Here is a 17,572-nt window from a genome sequence, read left to right on the forward strand (position 1 = left end):
CATTGTAAAATTTGTGACGAAATGTCAGAAGTATTTATTTCATTCAACAGAAATGGTTACATAATAATGTTTGCACATTTTAAAAGTAAAAAGGAAGATGAGTAAAACCATACCAATACAAAGACAAAAGCACCGAATAATGGCACAGGCTTGCTCAATTAAATTTTAGGCAGAACAGTTTTTTTAAATAACCTCACTACGAACTATCACATGTTTTCATTTGAAAAGCACGGCATCTTATTATAAAGCACAAAAATAACCGGTCACATAAGTAAGAACAAGTCTGAGTGTGTCTTTAACACAAGGATAAAAAGTTGGGCAAGTTGGTACAGTAACCTGATCTTGGATTGTAGGGCGAAGTGACACGGACACAGACTAGAAGCAGACAGGATGAGCGCTAACTCTCGACTAAATTTTTATTGAAACGAAGAATATATATATATATATATATATATATATATATATATATATATATATATATATATCATGTGTGTGTGTGTGTGTGTGTGTGTGACTGCAAAAAACCGCAGCACATGTAAATGAATATTGAATACATAGTAGTAACATGAAGACGACAAACAAAAGCTATCAGCCATCAACTGCGTGGCAAATCTGAGTGCAAGCTATTCTCTTATCAAGTATACCTGTAGGCATTGCTTGAGGCTTTTTTCCCCACTTTCCATCTTTTGAAACATGTACACTTTAGTCTTAAAAACAAAAATGCTACAACTGGCGTGTGATACGTTTTGCATCTTATTTCCTAGCAGCTCACTGAAAAGAGGCACGATGACAAGTTTAAATGCTGTTACTTCATCAGACATTCAAATTTCTTAAACACAAACAAAACCAGATAGGCATTAGAGTGAGCATCACTTAAATACATTACACTGGTTTGAAGTTATTGCACCACTTTGGGCCAGGTAAAAACGTTAGAAACATCAAAAATGTGAAGATTCTACGGCCAACCATGAAAACTAAATAAAAAATCATTCAGCTGTCTTAAACGGGTACAGGAGCTTTACAACTGGCCATCTTGGTGGTGGACACGCAGATAGATGAGCAGCCATTCCACTGAGACGAGAATGTTGAGGGCTTCGCATGGACGTCTGTGAGACACTGCAGAGTAGTTCTTGGTCCAGATGAAGGAGTTTGCTTGCATACACGTCTGGGCCACCATATTGAATGCAGTGTTACCGGAACCTTTTCCCCCTGCATTGTGGTAAAAAAGCATGGTTAAGTTTATACGATATCTATTATGCAAAAAAAAGAGGTGAGGCATGCAGACAGGACACGAAAGTAGAGAAGTGAACACGAACGCGAAAAACATGAAAATTTTCATTAAATTGTTTTATTAGATAAAATTTTTATACTGTGTGTCATTCATTATGAGGGTTCATAACCGCAACACATTTATTATATAAGCAGGTAGAATTATCAGCTTGGTCAGTTTGTACAAGCTCGTTTGAGGCAAGAAATCGAGTTTCACAAACACAACCTCAACATTCTTGATTGAAAAAGGAACACCTTAGATGACATGCAGTCCTGTGAGTGGGAATTGCACAGTTCAAGAAAAACAAATTAGAACTCACAGGCCGATCCTGAAAAAGGAATAAGCACCTGCTACTGCAAAAAGCGAATTAATTGGTAGGTTTTAGTAGCACAAGGGCATCTTTGGCCAATGAGCGCCAAGTCTATATTGCAAAAGATACAGTTGTGCATCTTTACAAAGCAAATATATAAAGATGACTAATGCCTCTCTGCACTAGTTGCTTTGCTCTAGCGTGAAGTCATTTTAATGCATGCACACGTACGTACACATGCTACACCCATGTGTAACAGCTGCAGAATTAAAATTGGGCAGCAACAAAGTCGCAACCTTTGACCATTGATCACAAGCTGTACTAGTGACTGGAGGTAGTACCAATATCGCCAATGACTAGTTGCACTCTTTCTGCCCGACGTTATGCTGCTCTTGTTGTCAAAGATGAGTTACAGTCGGCATTGAGGGAAAGCTGCCAACAAGAGCAGCTCTTATTTTTGTGTTATTTCTAGCCAGAGACCAATGAAGTAATATATTTTTAGAAAGAGAATGACACCGAAAATTGAGTACGTAAAACATTTGGTACATTTTCAGGAATTACCTTGGGGGTTAACAGCTAAAGCGGCAATCCAGACACTAGAACATGTTTTGACATGTTTGCTACCAGTGAATGCTGGAAAATATGTTGGCATTCTGTAGTTTTGTCCAACAATGCAAAAGGGATTCTTAATAACTGAGGAAATAAATGGAAAAGTATCATGAAGTATATTTCGTGAATGTAATGCAGAATCACTCAACTTCTGTTGCTATATAATCTCCACTTGACTAACCTGCACTTTCTGAACTAACTCAGGTGGTACTGCATTTCACTACTCATTCCACCAATTCAACGTGGTAGCAACTGCACGTTGTGATTTGTTTTACTTAGTGCAGGCTATGTACATGGCGAGTTCACAGCATTCCCTGCACTCGGCCAAAAAGCAGTGCATGTTTACGCAGCAGGTGTGGTGCCGCTTCTGCACGAGCGAGGCGCAGAAATCAGAGTTTCATACAATAATTACTAGAGGGAACTCTGACGTTAGTGTCCACAGGAGATGAAACAAGAACGGCTGTACCAGCATGGAAATTATGGGAAGTACATGGATTTGCCTAAACTTCGTCTGTTTGGCTTCAAACGGCTTTGTGACTTTGTATTCTAGTCATTTTCAACAATATACTGTGTAATAAATAAATAAACATTAAAATCGTCCGACGACAGGATTCAAACACAGGAACTCTAGAACAGAAGTCTGATATTGAAACCATTAAGCGACGGAGGCATGTAACGACAAGCGAGTGCAACGCCCTGATGAATTTATCGCGGGCATACTAGTGCCTTGAGACGCTTGGTGCCCTTCGATTTGGCTACCTGGACAAGCTCAATCGTTGCAATTAATAGCAATTGTGCGTGTTGGCGCCGTCTTCTGCACTTCGAAGAGTATAGACTGCGCTGAAATTTACGACAATAAGATTTATATAGCGTATAATATACGAAGCCACAAGAACGTCTGAATTCACAAGCACGAATATCAGACAAATCCATGTGCTGCCCATCATTCGCATGGTGGCACGACTGCAGCGCCAGAGTTCCCTCTAGTAATTACTGTAAGAAACTCTATGGCAGAAATAACCGAAGTGCCTCGCATTTTGTTCTGGAGTAATAAACTAAGTTTTGCTGGTCCCATAAATCTTACTGGTTATGAATTCCAAGTTTTAGTGCAGTCAGATGTCTAGTGGGCAATTGTATTTTGCATAAACATTGCAAAGCCAACTGTGATGAAAGTTCACTCTGGTAAATTGTTTATGATCGAGTAGCATAGACTACTGAAGCAATCTCTGGAAGGCAAGTGAAGTAATTTTCTGATTAGAAGCCTTTAAACAGCATTCGAGCATATGACACATGCACGTCAGATATGCAGATAATATTTCCTTGACTAAGCAAGAAGCGATGCTTCATGTTCCACGAGGCTACTTCTATCAAGGCAGTATTGGTGCTCTCTAAAAACAATGCCAATGCAGATGATCCAAATATTTTTCAGGGGCAACAGCTATGCCTGAAATCATGCTAGATTAGTTTTTTTAAACACATGCTCAGACCATGTTAGAAGTGCTTCTTACAATCCTCCTATTTATTAGACTAGTCTTATATCTGTACACAAAGGCTACTAATTAGGTCCCATGCTATATCATCTTAACAAAAACTTCACTTAGTAATACACATGCTGTGAAAAGATTTGAGACCACATTGAGATGCTGAACAAGGTGAATTCATTATTTTTAAAATGAAGCTCCTGTTCTTCCAAACGAGAAGAACGGATACTGAGGGTCAAAATTTTTCTGAATCACAGCTGGAAGATGCCAGTGAAGGCACGTGGAAACTTATTTGTAATGTTCTATTTAAATGTAGAAATGATAAAAGTAAATGAAAATGGTAAAAAAACAGGCATGGGGGGAGAACAGACCTACAGCCTTTGCATTAGGCATGCGATGCACTAACCACTGTGCCACCGAGGCAGCATTCAACCGTCCACAATGGCCCCTCAGATTGTCGACGCTCGAACACGGCCGTAGTACCACAGTGGTTAGTACATCACATGCGTAATGTGAAGGTTATGGGTCCGTTCCCCACCAAGAGGTGGATATCTTTTAATCCACTTTCACTTACCTAGAATTCATCATTTCTATACTTCATATAAAAAGCATAAAACATGTTCCTCTATGCTTTCCTTGGCCTCATTATCTGCTGGCTTCTTCCAGTTCTGTTACTTCCAACACTTATACATATTCTAATCTGGTAAGTAAACAGTTCTGTATGATGCTGGAATGCAATATGAAACATTATTGCATGGCCGTGTTATTTAGAATGCCTTACATTGCCCAGGCAAGGTGTATTTATGTCAATCTGAAAAAAAAACAATTCCCACTCTAGGCCGAAATGCTGTGTACTGCTGTGTGCAACAGGGTTTAACAAAAACAACTTGTTCAGAAATAAAGCCACCAAACAACGAGGAAATATGTAAACTAGATGAAAATTTGTGCAGTTGCATGTTAAAAATTTAGCGCAGCAACAGATGTATACATAATGAAGGAAGCGCGAGGATGGTTTATTTTGGACACACGGGGCAATATACTTAAAAGATGCATATGAGCTTACATGTGGAGAAATATTGTTTATGTAGCAGCTAAACTACGAACAGGCCTAGAACACACTGATGCAAGGTGTCGAGCATGTAAATCTTATCATGCCCTTAAGTGAAAGAAACATGGCTGTTTCTCATGATTTGCTACATATGGCTGGCTCACACAACTTAGCCACTTCTATATATGGCTTGTAATTACCAGGTGGTCTGTATGACATGTGCAAGCTTTAAATATGTACAAGTGCCACGTAGCTGGACAGCACCAAGGCAATGTCATTTGCCATCGTTTTGAGGAAGTGAAACCAATTCTTACATTTCTTCTAATTAGTTAATTAGTAACGATTACTTAACTGCTCAAATATTATATTCAAAGCAAAAGCGTCAGTGCGAAAATTGTAGAGCATCCTGAAAAATTCCCAATCCAGCTTTCTACAGCTCAATAGGTGCAACAAATTTTTCTTTCAAGCTAGAAAGAAGCCAGTGAACACATGCAAGAAGTGCCGTGCAACTAACTGCTCGTGCACCTGAACACCATTTGGCTCCTCCTTTCGTGCTTGAAAAAACTTTTTGAAAAGAATATTTTAGAAATTGATTAATTATTATTGACTGTTTTAGGCAAAATGCATGTGTCACGAGTAGGTTAATGCCTGGTACGTTTGTTTGAGCGAGCGGAAGGAACACAGGAACGCAAGGTGCAGCACACACAACATTCATTCAAAATGGACTCTTTAAGAACGGAAAAACACGGTAACATTTGACTTATCGCACACGGCATGCGTCCTCCCTTACTAAGTTTACCGCGCACACTACTGCGTTTACAAACGTCTGTGCGGCGATTGTCTATTCACTGTAGTAGGAGCGCTTACAGTACCGGTACTGTTCGACGCGAGTATCGGCGTCCCCCGGTCTGTGGTCTGTCGATGCGATCTGGTCGTCGTCCGTCGTTGTCAGTGTCCGGCGTCACCGATGCCCCAGCCGACGTGACGACGGCACGGTCCCTGAGGCGCTGTCGCGCTCCGGCACAGCGGGGCTCGTGCCGGCTGGCGCTCCCGGTGCGCGCCGGCCCAGCTTGGTTCTCCGGACGGGATCGTGACTGGCTGTAGCCAGCCTCCGCGCGTCTGCGTTCAGCGGCAGCAACGCTGACGTGTCCTAGCGGGTGGGTTCGGGCTAGCGGTGGTTCCAGGGACGTCGGACATCTGCTCGCCGAGGCTGGTACTCAGGCGGGACGTCGATGTGTCGCCTAAGATCTGGGGCAGGACCCAGACAGGCGATCTCCGGCCGTCTTCTTCTGGAACGCTGCGCCCGGTCACCACGTCCTTCTCTGCGCGCGCCCCTTCTCCAAGATGGCGGCTCCACGCGCTCGCTCCGCTCTTTCTTCCTCGTCTTCTTTGCTTGTCGACGCTTGTCACTCCTGACAATGGCCCCCTTGTTTTCCGAGTTTTCGCTCCGCGAAAACTTCCCTCACTGCTCGTCACCACTTGGGTTTACAGAGACACTGCACTTCCACTTCACCACACCACATATAACTTCACTGCGCCACTTCTTCACCCATCACTGCATTTCACCGCGCTTCACTGTACTACACCACATGTAACTTCACTTCGTCGTTTCTTCATTCACACATCACTACACTTCACCGCACTTCACTACACCCACGCGCACATCACGTAAGCACGTATGCTTCTGCCGAGTCTTAACACTACGTCAATGTCAACGGTGCCACCATTCACACAGCACTGTTCTACTTTGGTACCGGCACCTTTTGGCTTCCTAAAAGGTCACTCTACTCATAAAATCCGCACCCACGTTGTCTCGCCCTTTAATATACTGCACCGAGAAGTCATACTCTTGTAGCACTAGGCTCCAGCGCATGACTTTGGCGTTGTTGTGCTTTACCCGGTGTAGATACTCTAGTGGCTGATGATCAGTTTGCACAATGAACTGAGTCCCATATAGATAAATATGAAATCGTTTGACAGCCCACACTAAAGCATAACATTCCTTTTCTACTGTAGCGTAGTTTCTTTCCCGGTCATTCAACTTTCGGCTTGCAGAAAGGACAGGGTGCAATACACCATCAGCCTCCTGCAACAGCACAGCCCCTACACACCTTTCCGATGCATCTGTTCGCAAAACGAACTTTTTCTTGAGGTCCGGTGCCCTCAGAACCGGAGGTTCCGCCATACATTTCTTTAATCGTTCAAATGCGTGTTGATGACATTCTGACCAGGGTAATATATTCGGAGCATTCTTTTTCGTGAGATCGGTAAGGGGACTCACTATCTCCGCGTACTGAGGGATAAACTCTCTATAGTACCCTGTAAGGCCTAAGAAGGATCTCAGCTGTTTCTTATTCACTGGTCTAGGAGCACTCTGGATCTTCTCTAAAGTGTCTGCATGGGTCGCGACGTGGCCCATGCCCAACGTGTGACCAAGGAATGTAATTGCATGGAACCCAATTTGACATTTGTTCGGCTTAACTGTGATCGCCGCCGCGCGAAGCCTACCGAACACTTCCTGCAACGTTTCCAAGTGCTCCTGCCAAGTATCTGTTGCTACTAGGATGTCGTCTATATAGTGTTCGACATTGTGTAGTCCCTGAAGTACTATTCGCATAAGCTTAGTAAACGTCTGTGCAGCCGTCTTGAGTCCAAATGGCATAAACCTGAATTGAAATAAACCCCGCGCACATGAGAAGGCTGTTTTTTCTTTCGATTCCTCGTCAAGGGGTATCTGCCAATACCCTTTAGTTAAGTCCAGCTTAGAAAAAAACTTTTTCTTGGCAACCTTCGCAAAGACTGCATCCACTCGTAGTATTGGTTCTGCATCATCCACCAACACCTTATTTAGGCGTCGAAAATCGACACAGACTCTGTTAGACCCGTCGGGCTTCTTTACCACCACCAGAGGCGAATTGTACGCAGAGGTGGAACGTTCGATCACTCCCAATTCTAACATCTGTCCAATTTCGTTATCTATGTCCTCTTGCACCGCTAATGGGAGAGGATACTGTTTTACGTTGACTGGCTTGTCGGTTGTTAATCGAATGCTGCACTTGAGCACTGTCGTCTTGCCCGGGAGATCCGAGAATATCTCATCAAACTCCTTTAGCACTGTCTGCACTTCTTCTCTTTCCGCTTCGCTTAAAGTAGGGTTTATCACCACCTTCTCTCGACCCATTGTTTTCTTGCTGCTATACGTGGGGATTTCTGCTTCGTATGGAGTTTCAGCGTCCGATTCTGTGATGACCATTCCTGCAACTTCCTCTACATTTTCTGGTTGTCTCAACTCGTATCTTTTCAGCATGTTGACGTGAAATACTTTTCTTCTTTCTCCAATTTCTAGTTCGTAGTCCACGTCGCTTACTATCTTGCTCACATTGAATGGTCCTTTCCAACTCATGGTGAGCTTGTTGGTGTCATTTGGAAGTAGCACCAGTGCCATGTCCCCAACCTGAAGAACTCGTTTCCGGCTTTTCTTATCATAATATTTCTTGTACGATGCCTGGGCTTCGGTAAGACTCTCTCGGGCGATGCGACAGGTTTCTTCTAGCCTATCTCTCAATTCCAATAGATAGACATACGAGGACTTTTGCTCTTCTTTCAATTTCGTGTTCGACCACATTTCCCGCAAAACCATTAATGGTCCCCTCACCGCTCTGCCATAGATTAACTCGAATGGCGAAAATCCAGTGCTTGCCTGCGGCACTTCCCTATATGCAAACAAGAGCGCAGGTAAATAGCGATCCCATTCCTTGGGTTTCTCTTGACACACCTTGCGTAACATGCTCTTGAGCGTGCCATTGAACTTTTCTACCAGCCCGTTACACATGGGGTGATATGGCGTCGTCAAGAGGTGTCGTAGAGACAACAGTCTGCAAATCTCTGTCATCAATTCTGATGTGAAATAGGTTCCTCTATCCGTCAGTATTTCCTTCGGGACTCCATACCTAGTAAACATTTCTACCAAAGCCTCAGCAATTGTTACCGTGTCCACCATTTTTAATGGGACAGCGTCAGGATATCTTGTGGAAACATCCACCATCGTGAGAATGTACTTGTTTCCTTTATTTGATGCTGGATTAATAGGGCCTACAATGTCCACTGCGACCCTCTGGAAAGGTTGCTCAATAATAGGCGTAGTCCCTAGAGGTACCTTTGATACCAATCCTTTTGGTGTGGTTCTCTGGCATATGTCGCAAGATCGCACAAACCGTTTAATGTCACTTTGCATGCACGGCCAAAAGAATTCTTCTGATACTCGGCTGGTCGTCTTTCTTACCCCTTGATGGCCAGCCATTATAGTGTCGTGCGCCAACTCGAGGACTGCTCTTCGTAAACTCGCTGGCACTACTAGCTGTCGTGTTTCTCTTCCATCATGGGTTCTGGCTATTCGGTACAGTAATCCTCCAACCTTCTCAAACTTATGTACGACCCGGCTCTTCTTATTCTGAATCCATTTCCCTAACATTTCAAAATAATGTCGCAGCGTACTGTCCGCTTCTTGCTTTTTCTTCATTTCCGTCGTGGTTACATCGATGCCGGTGCCTGAAGTATTCTTTATACCGACATCTCTCCTATCCTGGTTCCTTGTGCTTTTCTCTACTGACAATATACTAGCTTCTCCGGCATACGGATCCGAACTTCTTCCGTTGTCTCTGCCACTTGCTTCGGTGGATTCATGCTCCGTCCTACTTGTAATCTGGATATTGGGAAAACTCCAGAGGGGATCTGGATCATCCACTCTTCTGACTCCGGGCACATTCCCAAGAATGACGTCGTAAAGCGGTTCTTTGACGCACCGGGCTTCAATCCAACCGCAATAATAAGGCGACAAAAGCAACACACGAGCCATAGGCATGCGCCTTACTGTACCATCCGCCAATCGAACTGGCGTTCCTGTCCCGGTGATATCTCTTTCCGGCACCATGGATTGTCTTACCAGAACAATGTTGGACCCAGTGTCTCTGAGTACAGACACTTTTCGTCCCTGCAGCATTCCCATTACTACTGGCATCGAGGTTTTCGGGTCTTCTGACCTCGGAGCCGTCGTGACAGCACTTGCCTTGTCGCTGGCCTCCTTCTGTTCCGTTTGCGTACTGTCAACACCAATGGGATTTTCGATCGCAACAATGCAGGCAGTCTTATTTTGTGAATTAGCTCGGCAGGTTTGCATTGTATGTCCATGCCGTCCGCACCCATCGCACTTCAACGTCGAACTGCGAGTGCGACCCAAGGGACAATTCACAGCCCGATGCCCTATCCTGTCACACATAAAACATTTGATTGTACTCCGAGTATTTTCTCTCTCATCTGGTATCTTCTTATCTTCCTTCCCCTTTCCTAAGTGCCTTTGGCCTTGGGCTTCTAAATAGCGGTCGGCGTGTTCAGATAGTTCCGCCACCGTCCTCAAGTTGCGTTCTTTCAGGAATACTGCCACGCCCTGATGACATGATGCTAGGAACTGTTCTGCAATCATGTTGTCCCTCAAGTCTTCAAATGTCTTCTCTACGTTAGTCATCTCCAACCAACGATCAAAATAGTTGGAGATTCGAGCGGCGAATTGCTGGCCTGTCTCGTTATCGTGTGGCTTGGAGCTTCGGAATTTATCCCGGAAACCTTCGGCCGTTAGTCTGAAGCGTTGTAGGAGAGCCTTCTTTACCTTGTCGTAATCTAGTGCGTCAGTCGCTGACATCCGGCTATACACGGCCAATGCTTCCCCCACCAGACACATACTCAATCCCGTCGCCCAGTCACTCCTCTGCCAGCCTTGTCCAGTTGCTATTCGCTCGAAACGTTGTATATAGGCATCTAGGTCATCTCGCCTTTCGTCAAAGGGGGCGATTAGCTTTTGGGGACACACTGTCGCTATTCTCTGAGGTACCACGTCTGAGCTCCTATTTCCTGCCTCTTCTCCACTGTTACTCATGCGCAGCTGCAACTTCTTTTCCGTAAGCTCTTTTTCCAACATCAAGTTCCTATATGCACGCTCGTCCGCAGCTTTCGCTCTCTCCTCCTCTTCTTTAGCAGCCTCTCGCGCCTCTGCGCGTTCTTCTCTTAATCGCTTCTGTTCTTCGTGATACAGTGCTACTATGGCTTCGGCCGACATGCCCGCGGCATTCCCAGCCGTCATCAAACGTTCAAGGTCCATTCCGCTGCTCAATACACCCCGAGGCACGTGACGAAGTTAAAGGGATCCTGGCAGGCTCGCCAATGTTGTCACGAGTAGGTTAATGCCTGGTACGTTTGTTTGAGCGAGCGGAAGGAACACAGGAACGCAAGGTGCAGCACACACAACATTCATTCAAAATGGACTCTTTAAGAACGGAAAAACACGGTAACATTTGACTTATCGCACACGGCATGCGTCCTCCCTTACTAAGTTTACCGCGCACACTACTGCGTTTACAAACGTCTGTGCGGCGATTGTCTATTCACTGTAGTAGGAGCGCTTACAGTACCGGTACTGTTCGACGCGAGTATCGGCGTCCCCCGGTCTGTGGTCTGTCGATGCGACCTGGTCGTCGTCCGTCGTTGTCAGTGTCCGGCGTCACCGATGCCCCAGCCGACGTGACGACGGCACGGTCCCTGAGGCGCTGTCGCGCTCCGGCAGAGCGGGGCTCGTGCCGGCTGGCGCTCCCGGTGCGCGCCGGCCCAGCTTGGTTCTCCGGACGGGATGGTGACTGGCTGTAGCCAGCCTCCGCGCGTCTGCGTTCAGCGGCAGCAACGCTGACGTGTCCTAGCGGGTGGGTTCGGGCTAGCGGTGGTTCCAGGGACGTCAGACATCTGCTCGCCGAGGCTGGTACTCAGGCGGGACGTCGATGTGTCGCCTAAGATCTGGGGCAGGACCCAGACAGGCGATCTCCGGCCGTCTTCTTCTGGAACGCTGCGCCCGGTCACCACGTCCTTCTCTGCGCGCGCCCCTTCTCCAAGATGGCGGCTCCACGCGCTCGCTCCGCTCTTTCTTCCTCGTCTTCTTTGCTTGTCGACGCTTGTCGCTCCTGACAGAATGAAATAGTGTGACTGCCACCGCCATTTTCGGCCACAGGAATTGACTCCATTTTCATGTCCAAATCCAGTTATACATGGTGCGTGTTTTGAGCTGGTTCTGTAATTTAGGCTGGTTTTGACTAATTGAAGCTTCCCACTTTAATAATGGAGTCAGGTTAAAAAGAAATTGGTACATAAACGGCCACTGACAGTACTACATACTCCTTTAACTTAGTGCAAAGTGCTTGTGAGCCAAGAAATTGGTAGTTCTAAGCAGTATTTCTCATTTTGACCTGGTGTAATAGCTCACTTACTATGATGCCATGCTGCTCAGTCATGCTGGTCCCAGCTTCAATCTAGGCCATGGCAGCTGCCCTCCAATGAGGGTAAAATGCAATACCGCTTATGCACTTAGATTCAGGTGTACATTAAAGAAGCCAGGTTACCAAAATTTAAGGTTTTGGGATGTAAAAGCCCACAATTTAATTTTAAAATCTAAAAGTGCTTTATTAGGAGCAGGGGCATCATTTTGAGCTTTTACTGCACTGCCATGGCACCAAGAAGCTCCAAGTAAATAAAAACAATTTCTTAGACAATGTACATATCTTGCAAACATTTACAAACACTTCTCTGCATGCACCTCCGTTGTTGGTATATTTAGATCCGTATGCCAAGGCGGGCTATGATGTTAGAACATGTTTCAAATTTTTTTTACCGCTTTAAAGTTGTTGGTTATTTTGCATCTCACTGTGTGTCGAACGCACATTTCAGTGCATCAATTTGTTCAGAAAGTGCACTCCTCTTTATTTATTTGTGCATGCAAAAAGGGTTCAGAACTGCTTTCTGAAGGTCTGTATAGCAAGCAAAAAACAATTCTATGTAGGCTGCACAAAGAGAAAGGATTGGTTTGTAAATATGTTATTTAGATCTTAAAAAAAGAGGCAGCTGTCAGTATTCTGTTCCAAAGTAAAAATTGCCCCTACCTGGCTCTGCTTCATTTTCCAATGTTGATGGTCCATTCGGGGGCACTCAACTGATAGGCTGCACTTTGGCGATGTCGGGTGTGCTGTCGCCAGGCCCAAGGTCGATCGACATCCTCACCAAAAGTCGAGTCCAAACGCTATAAAAGAAATATCTCGTCATTTTGCTATCAGTTTTGTCATCTTGCGTATTTCACACACGGCCGCCAGTGAAATATTTCGTCACTTGGATACTGAAAGAAATTCAAGCATTTTCTGGCAGCCAAGCTGATGATGATGATGTGTGGTGTTTTATGGCGCAAGGGCCAGGTTTGGCCAAAGAGCGCCATGACAAGTGGTAATGTTGACGATGTATTATGGAAGATGTAACTTGGCTGTAAACTGGCCTCAGAATTGTCGATGTGAAGTGCGTAAAATCTACGTGCTATAACATTATGGCGATGACTAATGACAAATACTATTAACATTAAAATCCATCGTGGAAGAATGATGCAAAATAGAAAATATATAGGATGGTAAAATTACTTGAAGCACTGCTGCCTCGCGGGAGCCCTTGAAACACAAGGGCCTAGAGGCATGTGCTATACGAAAGAGCTATCACAGCAGCATCCTCTGAAGAGAGGACGGCAGCGAAGCTGAATACACAGTAAATGGATAACATTAAAGAGCAAATGCAGTTGTCACATTAGATTGATCAAGTACAGCAGAAATGGAAAATAAATCAGTGATACTCTGTTGTCTTTGAATGCAAGAAACGTAAAAACAGGGCCTTGCAGCCACGCCACTTTGAATTTCCCACGTTTGCTACACCTCACAAGTTTGGCATCGTCCGGTACTCGGGGATAGTAACCGCTTAAAATCAAGATGAACGAGCGTCAGCATAAATGAACAGGATACTTAACCGGGCAATAAAGGCGCATAAAACAACTCACGTAGCGAAGCTACTGTCAATTACCTGATGACGCATCTGGGGGCGGTGCAGTTTGGGCGAACAATTCAAAAAGGAATGCGAGTTTCACTTGTTTCACGCCTACTAAGCTAACACAGAATTTGAGTTTCTTACTAAACTATACTGGATATTTACGCTGCGAATTAAACGCTGGAAATTTTGTTACCTCACATTGCATACGTATGAGTGAGGAAATTGCTTTTATTGTGTTCTACCCAGACGGCACGCAGCAGCTACCACTCTCATGCAACAAAAGCATAAAAGTGGTACTCGTGACACCGAAAACAAACATATACAGCGCCAACGTTACGCCCCTTAGAGTTGGAACTAAGTACGACCAAGCCATTTAGTTTTCTAGCTTTCATAACGCCATAAACACGACCAAACATCGAGCGAAAGAACTCTGCTCTCGAAAATTATTACCGCTTTGATTTATACACCTATCGCTGCCACAAGCAAACGTCAATGGGCTAACTATCCACAAGCCGCAGATTAGACTGACAGCAACATATTACGGTAACGTAAAACATTTTCCACGCTGACTTAGCAGCCGCGGTGTGCTCTAAGTGCCAAAGTTCTCGTTTGCCGCTCGAAATTCACACCATGATCACGGGCACTGCATCTTTCACATGAAATATTGCACGCTTTGCTCCAGAGCTCAATAGGAGGGCGAAACGCATTTGCACGTACCTGAAATCCGCATGCCGGAAACCCGTCGACGCTTCCGAGAACGGGGCGCACAGCCATGCACCCGTACGGCGGTTTCACTTGGACGTGAGGCACTTCTATCAAACATTTCACATGCGACATGTTTCACACCTATTGCGCGAGCACCAGAAAATGACGCAGGCCGCATTGCGACGCCGAGCAGACGTGCAGCCACCGATGAGCTGTGTGCGCGGATTGCAGAGAACAAAACCATACAAAACGTTAGGCGCGAGAAGATGGCGGCTCTCGTTGCGGAGACGACGCGGACGAAGTAATGACGCGCGAATGAATGTTGCCAACAGTTGGTTCCGCGTTATGCCGGCGGTGGTGGCTTTAGTGGCGTGTGTTGCGGCTGTCTAATTTTTTATTTCTTTTCCCCAAACAGTATAGCTAAGATCAGTTCTTTGTTTGAATTTTTAGTTGTGTCGCTTGGCATTATCTTTGTCTTTTTATGCTATTAAGCGGCCAATTATGGCCTCTCAGGTTCGCGCGCGCCAGCTTCGCGCGCAAATCTCAGAGGCCATAAGACAACTCGTTAGAAAATGCCGTTATTGTCCTTGTTAACGCTTCATCATCCTTTCTTCAACTGAGATGGAAAGGTAGTGTCCCTTTTCCTGGGGTTGGGAGGGGGCGATCAAGACGGCATCGCTCAGCGGGGGGTGGGGGAGTAGGTTGGTGTTGGTTCTTATCGCGAAATTCGCGAACCCTGCGATTTTTTTTATAACGTAAGCATTTCTATACTTCCCCAACAAGAAAAACCATTCGTCCCCGAGTCCGTACCGCACGATATCTTTCAAAATAGAACCCGCAGCAGCGAGTGAATTCACCTTCGTGCTAGCTCTCGCTTCAAGGCTTCAACGCGACCGAAGCGGCGAGAGCACTGCGCTCACGAAGCTTTCAGCTTATGCCGCACTATGCGCTTTTCGCAGATCACTTTCAAGATAGGTGTGCGCGCGTCTGTTTTCAAAGCGAAATAAACGGTGAGAACACAGCGCGTGAAGTTTTCAGCAGTGGGCACACTCTGTCCACAATGCAGTTCGCTTTCAAGATACGGTTCGCGCGGCCGTGCCACAAGCAGCTGCCGCCGGAGAACGGTTGATAATGGTTCGTCGCGGATGAGGAGAGATAAAGAGCGATAACGGCTCAAAACGAACGGAACGTCACCAGCGCGCCTGGCCCCGCCACCTGCAGTACTTTGCTTGCGCTGCCGACCAGAGCAGCTCGTGTCGCCGCAGCGCTGGCGCTTATACTTGTCGGATCAAGGGTGCTATGCAGGATGCCCCGAGTTTCTCGTTCACCCGAGTTTCGCCCGAGTTTGCTCGACGGCAGTCAGTGAACGGAGATAGCGCGCAACGGGCCGAAGGTGCAGGCAAAAAATATGTAGACAGAAAGTCGCGTATGACAACATGAGCGCACCCTGCGCGGCACGCTGCTTCCACGTTTCAAGCGCAGAAGGCTGCACAACGAAACGCGCCAGCGCCGCGTATTGTTATCAACGGATTATCGCAACTTAGCGATACCGTGACTGCCCCGCTGTCTGTCAGCACACTTGCCGTGAGCCGTTTGCCACACCTTTCCCGGGCGCGTCAAGGGCGTGCCTCATCTTTCGGGCGCTATCTATCTATCCTCCATCGAATGCGAACGGGGTACGTGCGGCGCATTCTTGCACCTACACTTTCACTCAAACGAATACGTTAAAATGCGACAAATAAAATAACGCACATTTTTATTTCTTTAGGTATCTGTTTTTCGTTTTCAATGCTAGAAATTTGTGATGATAAACGGAGATCGAGCAAATTATTAAATTTTGCACATCTTGCCGTGAGTGGCGACAGGGAGGCGAAAGCTTAGAAGCGGTACATTGAAACGGGTCGCACGCACGAGGGCGTTCATACGGTGATAAGTCGCCTAGGGGCGCTGCAGTGCTATTCTCAATAAAGTCGGTCATGGTCCATGGAGGGTCATGGCCACTCTTTCTCTATTAGGGGAATAGAAACGCAGCGCCGCGGTACGGCTGTTCATCGCAGGCGCTTCACTAGGCTATTAAGGCCCCCGCTTTACCAACTAAAAACGACACAACAGCTGTCGCTGTAAAATGGCGGTATGTTATTTTAGAGTGCGTAGTGTCGCAGTTCAGTGAAAATGTACCAGTTTATCTTTGTGCGCGAAGCCTTTGCGATACATTGCGAAACGTGCGTGCTTCCCCAGCGACAGAATTCATCGCTTGTCATCGCTTGCCCAGTGAAGGCGCCTCTGAGCGCACGTACGCAGTATATGAGTGTGTTGTGCAGTCGAAGGTGCTTGCGGATTACCTCTGCTGGAGCCAGCAGCGATCGCAGATGGATATCGTAACGACACCGCAGCACTCGCATTTTGGCAGGTGAGGACTCTTGTGTGCAGTTATGAAATCAGATTTCGAACGCAGAGATGTGTTGGAACTGTTGAGTGCGCAGTGCTTGTGATGAAGAAATGTCATTGCACTGGGCCTAGAAGAGCGAGCGATTCTCGGACGCTGATCGTGTTTACGACGTTGTGGCTCCGTTTCATCACCGATGACAGAGCAGCTATCTGAAACGACTGCTGCAATAAGCCCTCCTCAGCATCGTCGTCCCCCTCGACGCCTTGCAAGCACCTACAGTGACGTGCCGATAATTATTTACTGTGCGCTACGCGCCGCAATGCAGGCAATGAAACCGTGTTGTGCGGCCATCTCAACCCGAGAAGATGTGTGCCAGCGACAGTCAACGCTTTGTTTTCGATAGTGGTGCTCAGTACATCACCGATGACAGTGCGTTGTGCGTGTTTTATGTCGGCGGTCAAGATTGTTGATGCCTCTCAGCTCGACACCGCGTCGCTGTTGCCGGCAGATAAGTTGGGCGTGGCCCAACTGTAGTGGGTGCGCGCGCAATAGTTACATGCCTCGCGCGGGGCGTGACCTCTGGTTTTGATTGACAGGCGAACTCGTGCTAAACTCGTACATCGCGAAACCCCCTCCGAGTTCAACTCGGGAACATGGCGGCGGCAGCAGCAGCGGCAGCGGCATTGCATCCAGCGGCAGCAAGCGTCAGTATGACCGTCCGGACCCGTTCACCTGCATGACCGGCGGGGAGTTTCAGCGTCATTTTCGCCTGTCGAAGACATCAGTGTGCTGGCTGTGTGACGAGCGAGGCGAAGACTCTCGTCTGCGGTGACAGCGTGGCGGGCTTCATTCGCTCACCGTCTTAGAG

At 46.4% G+C, this 17,572-nt stretch overlaps 1 protein-coding gene and 1 long non-coding RNA gene across 5 annotated transcripts in view; one reads left to right on the forward strand and one right to left on the reverse strand.

The window, feature by feature from the left end:
- Window positions 1-17,572, forward strand: part of LOC139052968 (cysteine/serine-rich nuclear protein 1-like) — a 75,689-nt gene that overhangs the window by 2,518 nt on the left and 55,599 nt on the right. The window lies entirely within an intron of this gene.
- LOC139052980 (uncharacterized) lies at window positions 1,151-14,465 on the reverse strand. 2 transcript variants are annotated; one of them, XR_011510155.1, is made up of 3 exons: window positions 14,328-14,465; window positions 12,692-12,828; window positions 1,151-1,209 (listed from the first exon to the last, which is right to left on the reverse strand). It is a non-coding gene; the product is annotated as an uncharacterized lncRNA (long non-coding RNA). The 2 variants fall into 2 exon arrangements; XR_011510156.1 differs by lacking the exon at window positions 1,151-1,209 and adding an exon at window positions 11,042-11,719.

Source organism: Dermacentor albipictus, unplaced genomic scaffold, assembly GCF_038994185.2.
Source record: "Dermacentor albipictus isolate Rhodes 1998 colony unplaced genomic scaffold, USDA_Dalb.pri_finalv2 scaffold_48, whole genome shotgun sequence".
NCBI lineage: Eukaryota > Metazoa > Arthropoda > Arachnida > Ixodida > Ixodidae > Dermacentor > Dermacentor albipictus.